The following is a 16909-nucleotide window of genomic DNA, read 5'->3' on the forward strand; positions in this document are numbered from 1 at the left end:
TTTTAATCTTACCAGCGTTTCTTGAACCAAAATGTGTTGATCTGTGGTTTAGAGTGCAAAAATGTGAATGTAGTTGCATATGTTGCCCCAGAAACAGAATGTTTAGTAAGAGCGGTACGGTTAGGACCAGCTTGACCACCAGCTAAAATTCATGTTATTTGATACAGACCTCTAAAGCTGAAACAATACCGTTTAATAAAAACATACGATTCTATATTCAGTTTCACAAATATGTGCTGTGGAAACAAATATGGTCACAACCACCATGCTCCTAAACTGAACCCAATCACATTCTGATTTACAAAAATAAAACATCAAGCAAAAATAAAGAAGAAGTGATCTGAATTTTCCTGAAATGTTCCATCATTATTTCCAACATGGATAAAATATAAAAATATATAACAATATATTACTATTGTATTAAATATATTATAATATTAAAGGGGTCATATGATGCGATTTCAAAATGTCCTTTCTCTTTGGAGTGTTACAAGCTCTTGGTGAATAAAGAAGATATGTGAAGTTGCAAAGACTAAAGTCTCAAATCCAAAGAGATGTTCTTTAAAAAAGTTAACACTCGTCCACGCCCCCCAGAATTGTCTCATTCTAACACGCCCCCACAAATCTACGTCAGTATGTGGGAAGATTTGCATAAAGCCGCACAGATGTTCACGCAAAGAAAAAGGCGTACCTTTCATTCTCATTGTAGTATTTTTGTTGCCGTCGCCATGTCGTATAGACGCTGTGTGTTTCACTGTGAAAGCAAAATTATTTTGTTTGGCCTTCCAAAAGAGGATGATATCCGCTTTGTAATGCCTGGAGCTGATCCGTGCTGGTCGCTGAGGAAATACATAAACTTTGTGCTGTGGATCGCCGAATCGGCGTTCAGCCTGGGATCATCACATGTGGTTGCTGCAAGACCAAGGTATGTTCCTTCGTAGAATCCGCCTGCCACACTGTTCTCAAGCCAGCCTCTGCTCATTCAAGCCGGCCGCAGCTCACTTTAGGCCTATGGCCTCTGCTCACTCAAGGCAGCGGTGTGTAACATTGTTCCGTTGTGAAAGCAAAACTACTTTGTTTATGCCTTCCAAAAGTATACATGACTAGAAATCATGTTTATATCATGTTTATAATGCGTTTAATGTTTTGGTGTCATCACTCTGGCCGGACAAGGCTTCACAATATTTTAAGAGGCGTAACATTTCCATCTCACACTTGAAGCATTCGGCCAATCACAACGCGCTGGATAGCTGGCCAATCACAGCACACCTCGCTTTTCAGACCGATGAGCCTTGTCAAAATCAACACGTTTCAGAAGGCGGGACATAGAGGAGAAATAATAATGTAATTATTATAAAAATAATGAAAAAAATAATAGCCACTGTAGTTTGTCGCTTTTTGCTAAACTGCATCTTTACTTTTTTTTTTTTTTTTTTTTTGCAAATATGCCTTTTTTTATAATGGCTAATGTTAATTAATCATTAATGCTAAGACTTACTATTTTACACAAGGCAATATATATCGGTTGAACAGATTTAATGAAAATATATGTGCCATCTGTACACTGTTAAGAACTTTTAGACATGAAAAAAATCTCAATAATGACCTTTCAGTTTTAGTTGAAGTGTCATACAAATATGTCTTAGTGGAAAGAAGAAGAAGAAGAAGTAGAAGAAATGATGAGTGTCCCATTAAAACTGACTTTCCTTTTCATTAACAATATACTAAAACTGTGTAATAATCCTGGGAGGTTAAGCTTTTTTGACCTCAGTGGGCCAACAAATCACCCATACCCTCCACCTCTCAGTCCTACATCTGACGATGGCTTATTAGTTTTGAGGGTATCAAAGCCTCTTTCACTAATGGCTCAGACAGAGGCTGATAAAATGCACAGTGGTGTCCCATGTGTCCTAAACCAACCCTAGTTGTTCACTTTCTGCCGCAGATCAACTAATACAGTTTATTACAATAATACACTACACACTTAATACTACTTACCAGCGTAAGTGCATTAGCATCTGATCAGTTCCCATCTGTGTTTGTTAGCACATCACCTCTCCTCGCTGACATGCACAGGATCAGTGTGGTCACCAATGAATATGCAGTGTATACAAAAATATACAATACAGCTTATGTATTCAGAATCCTAATTATGGCTGCTAGAACAAAGCAATGGACCATAATGTGATGTAACCACTCAAACATTAACAAAATGATTTCTCCCCCATTAGATTGATAAGCTTAAAGCGGAAAAATGAATAAATACATTTATGCAAATGCATTCCAACAGCGGCCAGCTGAATTTCATGTCATGAGCAGTAAATGTTGATACAAATTATATTATATACTGCATGCCATACATTCTTTGAAAGGCTATGTAGACACCAGATAAGGAACCCCAAAATTTAAATTCTAAATCTTTCACGTTGTCATTTCGTCTTTGGAATGTTATGGTTATGATCTGTTCTGGTTTAGTTTTCTGTGATTCCATTTCTCCTGCCTTGTTTGTTTCTATAGTTTTTGATTAATTTGCTCATTAATCATTATAAGTTAATTCCCTCCACCTGTTTTCCACTCATCAGCTGCCTTATTTAAATGACTTCTTTCTCTTCAGTATATTTTTAACTTAATAGACTGGTTTGGAGAACTATTACCCTGTGCCCCTGGATCTCCTGCATCTCCGGCCAGCCCTAAATCTCCTGCGTCTCCGCTGGTTCCACCCAGCCCTGAAACTCCTGCGTTTCCGCTGGTTCCGCTGTGTTCATGTCCTCCTGTGTTCAGATCCAGCCTCCTTCTCCCTCCTCCTCTGTACCAGCCAGCCAGTCCATCAGCCCAGTCTCTGCTTCCTCAGAAATGCCCCTCAGCTCACTCTCAGCCATGTCCTGTGGGTCAGTTGTGTTTCGGTACTTCCTGTCACCAGTTACCTCGGGGTTAGAGGATCCTCTGTCTCCGCCTCCAGCCTTCGAGATCCGGACTCCACCTCAGCCCTACGACCCATCAGCTCCACCTTGGCTCCTGGCTCCCTCATCTCTACCATGGCTCGTCATCCCACCAGCTCCACTGGGCTACCTCATCTTTCTGGCTCCACCTTGGTCAGTTGTCAACCATCTGCTGCCTAGGGACACCACTCCTCTGGCTTCACCTCGTCACTCAATCCCTCTGGCTCTGTCAGGCTCCTCCTTTCCTCCAACTCCGCCTCCATCCTCAGTTGCTTCGGCTCCACAGCGGTCTTCCAGTGCCCCGCCTCGGTCGCCTGAGCCTTCAGCTTCGCCTTGGCCCTCAAGATCCTCAGTGTCACCCTGGCTCTCCATCTGCTCGGCTCCATCCTGGACTACTCATCCATTGGCTCAGTCTCCATCAGTCAGCCCCTAGTGTTGTTGGCCCATTCTCTACCATGAATCCTCACGCCGTCGACTCCACAATGGGCCCCAATACTGGTGTGCCTCTGGATTCCCATCTGTCTCCTCCTGCAGTAGGCTCTTCCCTGGCTCCTCCCTCCATCCACTCCCCCCTGGCCCTATGGATAATGCTCCCTTTCCATGGCCTAACCTTTGCCTGCCCCACGCCCGCCTCCTGAACCCCCACCCTCCCTCCTCTGGATTTTTTGTTGGCACGAGGACGTGCCGTTCCGAGAGGACGCAAACTGTTATGGATATGATCTGTTCTGGTTTAGGCTTCTATCAAAGTCAAAGTCACCTTTATTTATATAGCGTTTTAAACAAAATACATTGCGTCAAAGCAACTGAACAACATTCATTAGGAAAACTGTGTCAATAATGCAAAATAATAGTTAAAGGCAGTTCATCATTGGATTCAGTTATGTCATCTCTGTTCAGTTAAATAGTGTCTGTGCATTTATTTGCAATCAAGTCAACAATATCGCTGTAGATGAAGTGTCCCCAACTAAGCAAGCCAGAGGCGACAGCGGCAAGGAACCGAAACTCCATCGGTGACAGAATGGAGAAAAAAACCTTGGGAGAAACCAGGCTCAGTTGGGGGGCCAGTTCCCTTTGACCAGACAAAACCAGTAGTTCAATTCCAGGCTGCAGCAAAGTCAGATTGCGCAGAAGAATCATCTGTTTCCTGTGGTCTTGTCCTGGTGCTCCTCTGAGACAAGGTCTTTACAGGGGATCTGTATCTGGGGCTCTAGTTGTCCTGGTCTCCACTGTCTTTCAGGGATGTAGAGGTCCTTTCTAGTTGCTGATCCAGCATCTGGTCTGGATACGTACTGGATCCGGGTGACTGCAGTGACCCTGTGATCTGGACACAGACTGGATCTGGTGGCCACGGTGACCTCGGAACAAGAGAGAAACAGACAAATATTAGCGTAGATGCCATTCTTCTAATGATGTAGCAAGTACATAGGGTGTTATGGGAAGTGTTTCCGGTTCCGGTTTACCTAATTAATGCAGCCTAAAAATCCTTTAACGGATTTTGATATTAAAAGCATATTAGTATGTTATGTGTATGCCAGGTTAAAGAGATGGGTCTTTAATCTAGATTTAAACTGCAAGAGTGTGTCTGCCTCCCGAACAATGTTAGGTAGGTTATTCCAGAGTTTGGGCGCCAAATAGGAAAAGGATCTGCCGCCTGCAGTTGATTTTGATATTCTAGGTATTATCAAATTGCCTGAGTTTTGAGAACGTAGCGGACGTAGAGGATTATAATGTAAAAGGAGCTCATTCAAATACTGAGGTGCTAAACCATTTAGGGCTTTATACTTAATAAGCAATATTTTAAAATCTATGCGATGCTTGAAAGGGAGCCAGTGCAGTGTTGACAGGACCGGGCTAATATGGTCATACTTCCTGGTTCTAGTAAGAACTCTTGCTGCTGCATTTTGGACTAGCTGTAGTTTGTTTACTAAGCGTGCAGAACAACCACCCAATAAAGCATTACAATAATCTAACCTTGAGGTCATAAATGCATGGATTAACATTTCTGCATTTGACATTGAGAGCATAGGCTGTAATTTAGATATATTTTTTGAGATGGAAAAATGCAGTTTTACAAATGCTAGAAACGTGGCTTTCTAAGGAAAGATTGCGATCAAATAGCACACCTAGGTTCCTAACTGATGACGAAGAATTGACAGAGCAACCATCAAGTCTTAGACAGTGTTCTAGGTTATTACAAGCAGAGTTTTTAGGTCCTATAATTAACACCTCTGTTTTTTCAGAATTTAGCAGTAAGAAATTACTCGTCATCCAGTTTTTTATATCGACTATGCAATCCATTAGTTTTTCAAATTGGTGTGTTTCACCGGGCTGTGAAGAAATATAGAGCTGAGTATCATCAGCATAACAGTGAAAGCTAACACCATGTTTCCTGATGATATCTCCCAAGGGTAATATATAAAGCGTGAAGAGTAGCGGCCCTAGTACTGAGCCTTGAGGTACTCCATACTGCACTTGTGATCGATAGGATACATCTTCATTCACTGCTACGAACTGATGGCGGTCATATAAGTACGATTTAAACCATGCTAATGCACTTCCACTGATGCCAACAAAGTGTTCAAGTCTATGCAAAAGAATGTTGTGGTCAATTGTGTCAAACGCAGCACTAAGATCCAATAAAACTAATAGAGAGATACACCCACGATCAGATGATAAGAGCAGATCATTTGTAACTCTAAGGAGAGCAGTCTCAGTACTATGATACAGTCTAAATCCTGACTGGAAATCCTCACATATACCATTTTTCTCTAAGAAGTCTATTGTTAATTCTACAATAGCCTCTTGAATAATGCAATCATTTAAATTAGTTAAGTTGTTTATTTGCTTCACTTAGGCACTATATTTTTATTATTAAATATATCTATCTTATCTCTTATTAAAATAATGCTTATGTGTCTGACTGTACACCTTAACTGTAATAAACAAATCGGTAACACTTTAAAATAAGGTTCATTAATTAACTACATTAATTAACATTAACTAATAATGAACTGCACTTATACAGCAATTGTTCATCTTTGTTCATGTTAATTTCCACATTTAATAATACTTTATTAAAATCTTGTTAATATTAGTTAATGCACTGTGAACTAACATGAACAAACAATGAAAAGCTTTATTTTCATTAACTAACATTAACAAAGATGAAAAAATACTGTAACAAATGTATTTCTTACTCATTGTTAGTTCATGTTAGTTAATACACTGTATAATATAATGTTTAATAAATGAACCTTAGTGTAAAGTGTATGAATGTTGTTCTCCCGAGGCATGCGTTCGCACATCTGACAAGCCACCGTGCACAACAGCTGATTTTCTCAGACCACATTGCTAAAACTGTCCGATCCTGCTGATTTACTTTATTCAACATCAAGAAGATCAGACCCTTTCTTTCGGAACATGCTGCACAACTCCTTGTTCAAGCTCTTGTTCTGTCCAGGCTGGACTATTGCAATGCTGTCTTGGCAGGTCTTCCAGCCAGTTCTATCAAACCTTTACAATTAATCCAGAACGCGGCAGCAGGATTCATTTTTAATGAGCCAAAAAGAATACACGTCACACCTCTGTTTATCAATTTGCACTGATTACCAATTGCTGCTCGCATAAAATTCAAGGCATTGATGTGTGCCTACAAAACTACCACTGGCTCTGCACCCATTTACCTAAATTTATTACTTCAGACTTATGTGCCCTCTAGAAGCTTGTGTTCTGCAAGTGAACGTTGCTTGATTGTGCCATCCCAAAGTAGCACAAAGTCACTTTTGCGGAAATGTTCCCTCCTGGTGGATTGACCTCCCCAACTCAATCTGAGCAGCTGAGTCCTTAGCCATCTTTAAGAATTGGCTTAAAACACATCTCTTCCATCTTGTTTTGACTCTCTAACTTTAGCACTCATTATTCTAATTATATTCTTAAAAAAAAAAAAAAAATCTAACTACTATAATCTTTTTGTATTATATTTTCTTTTCATTAATTGTGCAATTATGTGTGTGTGTGTGTCTATATATATATATATATACCTCTCTATATATAAGACCTCTAACACTAGCTTGCTCTATACTTTTTCTATTCTATCTGTTTTCTTTTTATATATTATATTATTTAAAAGCCCTTGCTACGTGTACTGTGTTAAGCTAACTGAGACTTGTTATATCATTGCTCTTTTTGTTGTTTTTGATTGCTTCCAGTGTCCTCATTTGTAAGTCGCTTTGGATAAAAATTTGGATAAAACATTTCACACTAAATTTTTCTCAGTTAATTAAGTGCATCATTCAGGTATTTGAATCACAGGTTTTCTTTTTGGAATTTTCACACTTATCACACTATACTAAAAATAGTTTAAAATAGCGCAAAAGTACATAAATTGGGATGCACCTGCATTTTTACAGTTATATATATATTTTTTCTTTTTACATTAAATGTGGTGCCTATTCTGACAGTACTTTTGCTATAGCAAATGTATAAAATCAATAATAAAACCTGCATGCAGTGGTATCATAATGTTTTACCATAAATACTTGAATATTTTGCTGTAACTTCAAATGTATTTTTATTTGCCTTCTAGACCTTTTAGTGCTTTATATATATATATATATATATATATATATATATATATATATATATATATATATATATATATATATACACACACACACACACACACACACACACACACAAACACATATACTGTATACACATATGTGTTTGCTGTATACATGAATTATCCTGAATTACTGTATCGATCTTGCCTTATATTTGCATCTGGAAAAGAATTACATTGCTTTTTATCTACACTAAATAATTGCTGCACTTGAATTATAGGAGGAAAAAAATTAAGAAGGTTGAATCCATGCTTGACAAACTCCTGTCTCAACCTCTCCACAGGCCCCTTTCTTTGTGTCTTTGTGGTTTTGTTGTTCTGGACCACCATGCCAACATTTGAAATTCATCTGCACCTACAGTACTACCTCTGCTACCAACCAGTTGTCCACTTTCTCTATGTTCATGTCTTCTTACAGTGCCTCCTCATGCTCTTTTTTAACTACACCAATGCCCTCTTCTCTAATAATCTCTTCTCCATTTCCTTCTCCTCTCCTCTCTGCTCTTTTTAAACTTTCCATTTTGTTATTACTCTAAAGCAATTGTGATGTGTAAACAATTAGGAAAACTGCATTTCCTGTGTTGTGTGTAAAATTATCTGAAGTTATCAGTTTATGAGTTTGTTGTTGTTGTTTGTTGTAGTTGTGTTTGGACAAACCGTACATAAATGTTTGTGATTCGTGTAAAACCTTTTTTCAGATATTTTAAAGTATTGCTTGCTTGTATAAACTATTGTGATAACATTAGAGAGTTTTGCACACATTGTTTTGAGAAACTTATATTCATGAATTTTAATTTGTATGAAATAAATGAAAATGTCAAATCGATTGAGAAAATTTGTAAAACAGAAGCCTTTGGTGACTAAGAATTTACTCACTCAGTCTTGTCCAAATAATATTTACTTTGGAGTCCATGCTGAGGGTGCTGTATGTCTTGGGGAACATTCATGTCATCTCACTCTCCTCTGCCGCTGCTTTAGCCTTACTAATCACCATCCTTTGCAGTAACATACCAGGTGACTCCTCTTTCATGGTCGTGTAATTGCATCTGCAGAATGCTGCTCTGATCTGTGCTAAGCCTCAGGCCTAAATCCTCCTCAGCCTGTCTATATATACTTGCTGTGGGCCCACATTGGACGCTTGGTGCTCCTCTGGGCTAAAGGTCTTGGCCTAGTGTCTAAGAGGGTAATTCCCCTCCTTCTTCCTTTCCAGATTCTTCCTTCACTTTATTTTACCTCTATACTCATTCCAGGATAATAATTAATTAAATAAATAAACTTAAGCACCATTTTATCTTTACAAGCTCTGAATAATAAACTCAAAGTCCTTTACTGGACATGATAATGCAGAGCTGGTCACTCATATCATTACAAAATTAAGTGTGTAATGATAAAATGAGGGATGGCATTACCACACAGCAACTATTATTAAATCTCAAGAAAATAGAAACAAAATTTGATTCCAAATTACTCTGTGAACTCTGCTTATTATTAGTGTAGGAGTCAAGCAGTATTTTGAAATAAAAAGTTTGGGTTGGTTTTGGGTTTGTACAGCTATGCCCACATTGTTCATGCCAAACACACACACCACAGTTTCATTAAATTTCCTCAGCTTCCCAGGACAGAGCTGGTCATTGGCAGGTCAATTCATGGCTTCCAAGGCTTATATAAACAGCCATTATTATTGTTATATTTGGCCCTTACCATGATACCCTGAAGAAGACTATGTGCACAGCTGCACCAGGCCTTGCCTAAGAAGCTGTTAAGCTTATGTCAAAATAAGTAATTTATAAGCTTTAAAATGGTACTGTATTTAGAGTAGCGTCACTATTGCTCTTGATCACACTTAGGATTTAAATTTTTTATTTTTCCATTTAGAGACCAAAAAAACAGTGAGTTAGTATTGTAACCATCTAACAACCACAGAAAACCAGTTTTAAAGTAATTATTAACTAACTACTAACTATGACTTTTGCCTTGATAAACTCCTAATTTGCTGCTTAATAATAGTAAGTAAGGCAGTTAAGTTTAGGTAGAGAGTTGGATTAAAGGATGTAGAATATGGTCTTTTAGAATAAGGCATTAATTTGTGCTTTTAAAGTACTAATAAACTGAATTTTTTTCCTTAAAATAAAGTGTTACCCTATCCATTTATTTTGCTTTGTTTTATTTCATTTCATTTTATTTTGTTTAATTTAATTTTATTTTAATTCAAAGCACATTGTTGTTGCTATCAAGTGGAGTTTCCATATTTAAAGACTGTGAAATTAAAATCCGGTAACCCTTTAGAATAGGTAACACTTTTTAACTATTAACTATGACATTTCTCTCAATAAATTCTTAATTTGCTGCTTATTAATAGTTAGTAAGGTAGTTGTTAGGTTTAGGTATTGGGTAAGATTAGGGATGTAGAATAAGGTCAGGTAGAATAAGGCATTAATATGTTCTTAATTAGCATGAATACATGGCCAATATTCTAGTAATATGCATGCTAATAAGCAACTAATATGTGTTACCTGTTCTAAAGTATTACCGAAAAGAATTCACTCTATGTACTTTCTACTTTCAGGGCTATATTTATTTGGCTTAAAACCACCCCTTAAAGATGATGTTTGTCTACCTCCACTTTTGAGTGCAAAGCCCACATATTAAAACCCAAACACCAATCAACGCATAAAATCAAGTCTACAGATTTTTTCCCTCCAGATAATGTTAGACTTTGATGCATTTAATTAAAATATGGAAAAAAGATGTATCAACTTCAATCCAGAAAGGTGTAAATGTGTTGTTTTATAATATGCATTGCAGCAAGAAAATTTAAACTTAAAAATGTATTTGTGGCCATGTTTTATATTTGGCTATTGATTTTGTTTTGGAATCATGAAAATATTAATTTAGTTTCAGTTTTTAACAGTTTTTATTTCTGATAACAAAATGTTTCTATTTAGCTTTCATTTTAGTTTGTGTTACAAATACAACACTGCACTGAACACCTAAGCAACTGTATTGACAGTTGTCCATAGGCAGATCTAAAAATTTAGTTAAAGGGTCAGTCCTTTTGGAGCAACCAATGGATGGTGTTTCATACCTCACTCCTGGTGACAGTCAAACTAGTAACCAGTGCCCTTCTGGTGATCAGTCCTGAGTGTTAACTAATACCAGACAGACTGCAGTTCACACATGTGTTCATGCAATTCACAGAAAAATACCACCTGATCATGGTCAGAAGTCTGAAGTGTAGTTTTACACCCTGAAATATATGTTAAATGGTTTTGGGTCATGTCTAAGAAGTTGAAAATAATGAAGAGCTTTTGTCTGCATTTTTGGTAACTCATCTTAATCTCAGTAGGTCAAAAGATTTCTCTGACACTACCATAACCAGTTTTATTTCTTTAGGTGCATGACACCATTCCAGTGCTCTGATAACAGGTCACTCAACATGTGATTGTCATTGCATTTGAGATTTTTTTTTTAGAATCTGCAGTGATCAACATAATTTCAAAAAGCATCTTTCGTGTGCAATTTAAGCAATGTGCTAATACTGCTCAAGTGTCACGGTTGGTAGAACCGTCGGCTCTGTTGATCACTATGTGGGTGGAGTTATGTGTGTCTCTCGTCTGCACTGATCGTTTCATGTGGGCGTCTCTGTTAATTGTTCATCAGCTACAGCTGCCACTCATTACCTGCTCCCTATTTATTGCCCTGTCTTTTGTCTTGTGTTTGTCAGATTGTTGTTTGAAGCTCCCTGTATACATACCTGGTTTCTTGTCCTTGTTTCTGCCTGTGCGTCGCTGGATCGCTGCACTTCTGGAACCCCATCCACTCACCTCTCCATTGGATCACTCATCTTAGTTCCTGCGTCTTGCTGTCCAATTCCACCTCAACTTCCTGGCCACCCTTGACTTTATCTCTCTCCATCCTGTTGTTCTGTTGGTTGTCCTCTGATCATTTGTTTATCTATTAATTACATTTACTTACACTTGCATTTGCTTCCTCGCCCATTCCTTTCATTATATCAAGACATCAGGAATGAATGGGATGATCTACTGTGTTACCCAGTTCTCACTGATGTACAGTCATGGCCAAATTTTTGACAGGGACATCAATTTTGTGTTTTGCCAAGTTTGCTGCTTCAGTACGTGTAGACTACACTCTGGCCACTATATTAGGTACACCTTGCTAGTACCTGGTTGGACCACGTTTTGCCTTCAGAACTGCCTTAACTCTTTGTGGCATAGATTCAACAAGGTGTTGGAAACATTCCTCAGAGATTTTGGTCCATATTGACATGATAGCATCACGCAGTTGTTGTAGATGTGTTGACTGCACATCCGTGAGGCAAATCGCCCGTTCCACCACATCCCAAAGCTGCACTATTGGATTTTATTTTCTGCACTATTGGACGATTTTCCAATCTTCTATTGTCCAATTTTGGTGAGCCTGTGCAAATTAAAGCCTCTGTTTCTGACAGGAGTGGCACCCTGTGTGTTCTTCTGCTGCTGTAGCCCATCTGCTTCAGGGTTTGATGTGTTGTGCATTCAGAGATGGTATTCTACATACCTTGGTTGTAATGAGTGATTATTTGAGTAGCTATTACATTTCTATCATCTCTAACCAGTCTGCCTATTCTCTTCTGAGCATTGACATCATGTTTGTCCAGACAGCTGCCGCTCACTGGATATTTTCTTTTTTTTCCAGACCATTCTCTGTAAACCTTAGAGATCATTGTGCGTGAAAACCCAATAGATCAGCAGTTTCTGAAATACTCAAACCAGCCCGTCTGGTACCAACAACCATTCCATGTTCAAAGTCACTTAAATCCCCTTTCTTAGCCATTCTGATGCTTGGTTTGCAATTCAGCAAGTCGTTTTCACCACATCTAGATGCCTAAATGCATTGAGTTTCTGTCATGTGATCGGCTGATTAGCAGTTTGTGCTACCAAGCAATTGAACAGGTGTACCTAATAAAGTGGCCAGTGAGTGTATTGTTCTACATATTTTATGGTATACTGAAAAACAATGATAAGCTTATGTTTTAACCCTTATGCATAGTTGGGGACGTTTTCGTCCACTAGAGGGTAAAGTTGAGTCTTATTTTGGCCACAACCTTCTTTGTGTTTCAGCAAATGGAAAGATTTTTGGTGACAAATCTTATTTTGACACATATTTTGGGAAAATGCTTTGAAAATTAGAAAAAAAAACTCAACAATACACTGTGGGCAAATTCACTACCCTTTCGTTTTGTTCGTGAATGAAAACATCAACTAAATAAAACTGCTGTAAAAATTTATCAGATAAATATTTTTTTCTAAAATTGTTTTGCATAAATCTATAAACCAACCTCAGTCCTGATCAAAACTATCAAATGTTTAAATTAAATTTAATTAAATTAAATTAATTAACAGTTATTTACCAATTAAGTTGGTAAGGAAAAAATACACAAAATGACTTATTTTCAATATAAAAAGTGATTCTGGACTGGATATTTTTTTTTACCTTTTATCACAGTATTGGGCATGTCTAAGATTAGTGACAACATTGGCTCTGATGCATTGTTAGTTTTTGTGCAGCATTAGATTTAATTTTTTTCTCCCTCATTTATTGTTTGTGGCTGTTTTTGCCCCATAGACTTCCATAAATTTTTTGATTGCAAAGCCATGACACCATATAATCATGCATTCTTGATGGTTGGTGGTTTTCCCTGTTGGGAAGAGGTAAAATTTGTTATTTTTACAGTTGATCACTAGGTGGGACCATTAACCCTTTAGATAGGCCTGTGCAAAAAAAGCTTAGTTTCTGGCTTGTATATGGAGTTAAATGGAGTATAACAGCAAATTATAGTGTGTGTGTGTGTGTGTGAGATTCTTAATTGTTGATGGTTTTCCCTGTTGGGAAGAGGTAAAATTTGTTATTTTTTACCATTGATCACTATGTGGAACCATTAACCCTTTAGATAGGCCTGTGCAAAAAAAAGCTTAGTTTCTGGCTTGTATATGGATTTATATGGAGTATAACAGCAAATTATAGTGTGTGTGTGTGTGTGTGTGTGTGTGTGTGTGTGGGTCCTTAGTGAGACCCAAATGGGCGATATTGGACAAGTGACTGAAGTGGGTGCAGGTTACACATTCTTCTGGAGTGGACGAGGCCAGGAGGAGAGACGTGATGCTGGTGTTGGTTTTGCAGTAAAAAATCACCTGGTCAACCAACTGGCAAGCCAACCCAAGGGGATAAACGACCGTTTAATGACCTTACAGCTCCACCTATTTGGTAAAAAGGCGGCCACCATCATCAGTGCCTATGCCCCTACCATGACCAACACTGACGAGATCAAAACCAAGTTTTATAATGACTTGGAAGTCATTATTGCTGCTACAGCCAGCTCGGATAAACTTCTGATACTGGGTGATTTCAACGCTAGAGTTGGAAGTGACCATCAATCATGGAATAGTCATAGGTGCACATGGTATTGGAAAATGTAACAGAAACGGTCTTCTACTGCTGCAAACATGCTCTGAATTTGATCTACTCATCAGCAACACGATATTCCAACTACCAATGCATAAGAAAACTTCATGGATGCATCCTCGTTCACACCACTGGCACTTGATTGACTACGTCATCGTGAGGAGGAGCGACCGGCACGATGTCAGGGGGACCAAGGCAATGTGTGGTGCTGAATGCTGGACTGACCATCGTCTCATTATCTCCAAACTTAACATCCGGATTAAGCCTAGCAGACGCCCACAAGGACAAAGACTTGTCAAGCGTCTTAACATCACTCACCTACAACAAGAACACACCAGGCTGGCCTTTGTTGAGGCTTTAGACCATCACCTGGAGTCTCTAAGCTTCGAGCATACAGACGTTGAAGCAGACTGGACTGCTCTCAAGACCGTGCTGCATTCTACAGCCCTTGAATCACTTGGTGTTCCATTACGTACACAGCTCTTCTGAACTTAGATGGAACAATACTCCTTACGGAGAAGGACAAAATACTTGAAAGGTGGGTCAAACACTACAGCGCGGTCCTCAATCAGCCATCATGTATAAATGAGGAGGACATTGCGAGATTGCCTCAAGTTGAAATAAATCAGTCCTTGGCTGTTCTACCATCCATTGAGGAAATCAGCAAAGCCATAACACTTCTCTCATCAGGCAAAGCTCCAAGGTCCGATGCCATTCCAGCAGAAATCTACAAGGCTGGAGGGCCTCGCTTAGTCGAGAAACTGACCGACCTTTTCCAGGCTATGTGGAAATTATAAGCTGTTCCCAAGGAGTTCAAGGATTACTACTATAATCAATCTATATAAAAGGAAAGGCAAACGGCAGGACTGCGACAACCATAGAGGCATCTCCATACTATCAGTCGCTGGCAAAATCTTGGCAAGAATTCTTCTGAACCGCCTAATTGTCCATCTAGACCAGGGTCTGCTACCTGAGAGTCAGTGTGGTTTCAGAAAAGACAGCGGAACCACTGACATGGTATTTACTGCTCGGCAGTTACAGGAGAAATGCCAAGAACAAAATGTTGATCTATATATGGCTTTCGTTGATCTAACAAAAGCATTTGACACAGTCAGCTGGGAGGGCCTATGGAAAATCATGGCTAAGTATGGGTGTCCAGACAAGTTCTTTGGCATTGTGCGCAATCTCCATGATGGCATGATGGCAGCATCAGAGACCAGCAAGAACTCTCTGATCCGTTCCCAATCACAAACGGGGTGAAGCAAGGCTGCGTTTTAGCGCCAACGCTCTTCAGCATGGTTTTCTCTGCCATGCTGCAAGACTCATTCCAGAATTACAACACTGGGATTAACTTCATCTACCATTTTGACAGTGGGCTATTCAATCTGCGCAGGATGCAAGCCAAAACTAGAGTGGAGGAAGTCACTGTTCGAGAACTTTTGTTTGTTGATGACTGTGCTCTGGTTGCTGGCTCAAATAAAGATATACAGGACAGTATGGACCACCTCTCCTCAGCTTGCAACAACTTCGGCCTAACAATCAGCACAAAAAAGACTGAAGTCCTATACCAACCTGCTCCTGGGAAACCCTACACTGAGCCAACCATCTTTGTGAATGGGCAAAAGCTTTCAGCCGTTGACAAATTTATTTACCTTGGTAGTACACGGTCTCGTGCTGTGCACATAGATGATGAAGTTAACATCAGGATTGTCAAGGCCAGCGCAGCCTTTGGACGTCTACGTGACTCGGTATGGGAAAGGACTGGCATCAAGCAGGAGACAAAACTGAAGGTCTACCGGGCTGTTGTCTTACCAACTCTTCTGTATGGGTGTGAAGCCTGGACAGTCTACCAGCGCCATGCCAAAAAATTGAATCATATCCACCTGAGCTGTCTGAGGAAACTGCTGAGGATCAAGTGGCAAGACAGAATCCCTGACACGGAAGTCCTCAGCAAGGAAAATATCCCCAGCATCTACACCATGCTTGCGAAGGAACAGCTTAGATGGACTGGCCACGTGACCAGAATGCCCTACGTGAGACTTCCAAAACAAGTCTTTTTTGGCGAGCTGAAAAATGGCAAGCGAGCACAAGGTGGCCCCAAAAAGCGCTACAAGGACACCCATAAAACTTCCTTGAATAGCTTTGGACTCGACCTGAAAAGCTGGGAATTTCTTAGCACAGAACCGACCTGCCTGGAGAAGAAAAGTCCAGGACGGTGCAGTCCTCTGTGAGAGCAGGAGAAACTCCTGTGCTATCTTGAAGAGGCAGCAGCGCAAATCTACCAAGGAAGGACATGTGGCTGTACCTCAGAGCTCTACATCCTCCCTGACCTGTCCAGTGTGTCACAGGGAATTCCGGGCTCGGATTGGCCTCTTCAGCCATCTGCGCACTCATCAAAACCCAACAAAATGACAAAACGTGCCATGGTCATCATCAACTGTGATGGACGAACAAGAAGAAGTGTGTGTGTGTGTGTGTGAGAGAGAGAGAGAGAGAGAGAGAGAGAGAGAGAGAGAGTGAGACCTCTGCACACTTACCTTGATGTATCTGAAAAAAATCGAAATATGCACCTCAGCTCTCAGAACTACATGGAGTAAACAAAAACAAAGTAAGTGTATTTATGCACCTGCTGTCTTTTGATGGTGAGAAGTACATACCAAACAAAAACAAACACTTGCATGACATCCTGCTGGTCATTTGCTGGTGAGAAGAGCAGCTAGCAACATGAGATAGGGCTTGACTTGTACCGGAGTTTTAGAAATGATTATGCAGCTTGACACTTCTAGCAAGCTGCAGGATGTATTGTCTTCTCCCTCTGACACCACAGACTCAGGAAAGTCAGATCCTGATTTTGTTGTGGCACCCTCATCATCCTCTCCAGCTCTCA

At 39.5% G+C, this 16909-nt stretch overlaps 1 pseudogene; it reads left to right on the top strand.

Moving 5' to 3' along the window:
* The window catches only part of LOC132140187 (uncharacterized), a 51691-nt pseudogene extending 35438 nt beyond the window's left edge, over positions 1 to 16253 (top strand).
* The last annotated feature ends 656 nt before the right edge of the window (positions 16254 to 16909 follow it).

This window comes from Carassius carassius, chromosome 5, assembly GCF_963082965.1.
Source record: "Carassius carassius chromosome 5, fCarCar2.1, whole genome shotgun sequence".
Lineage (NCBI taxonomy): Eukaryota > Metazoa > Chordata > Actinopteri > Cypriniformes > Cyprinidae > Carassius > Carassius carassius.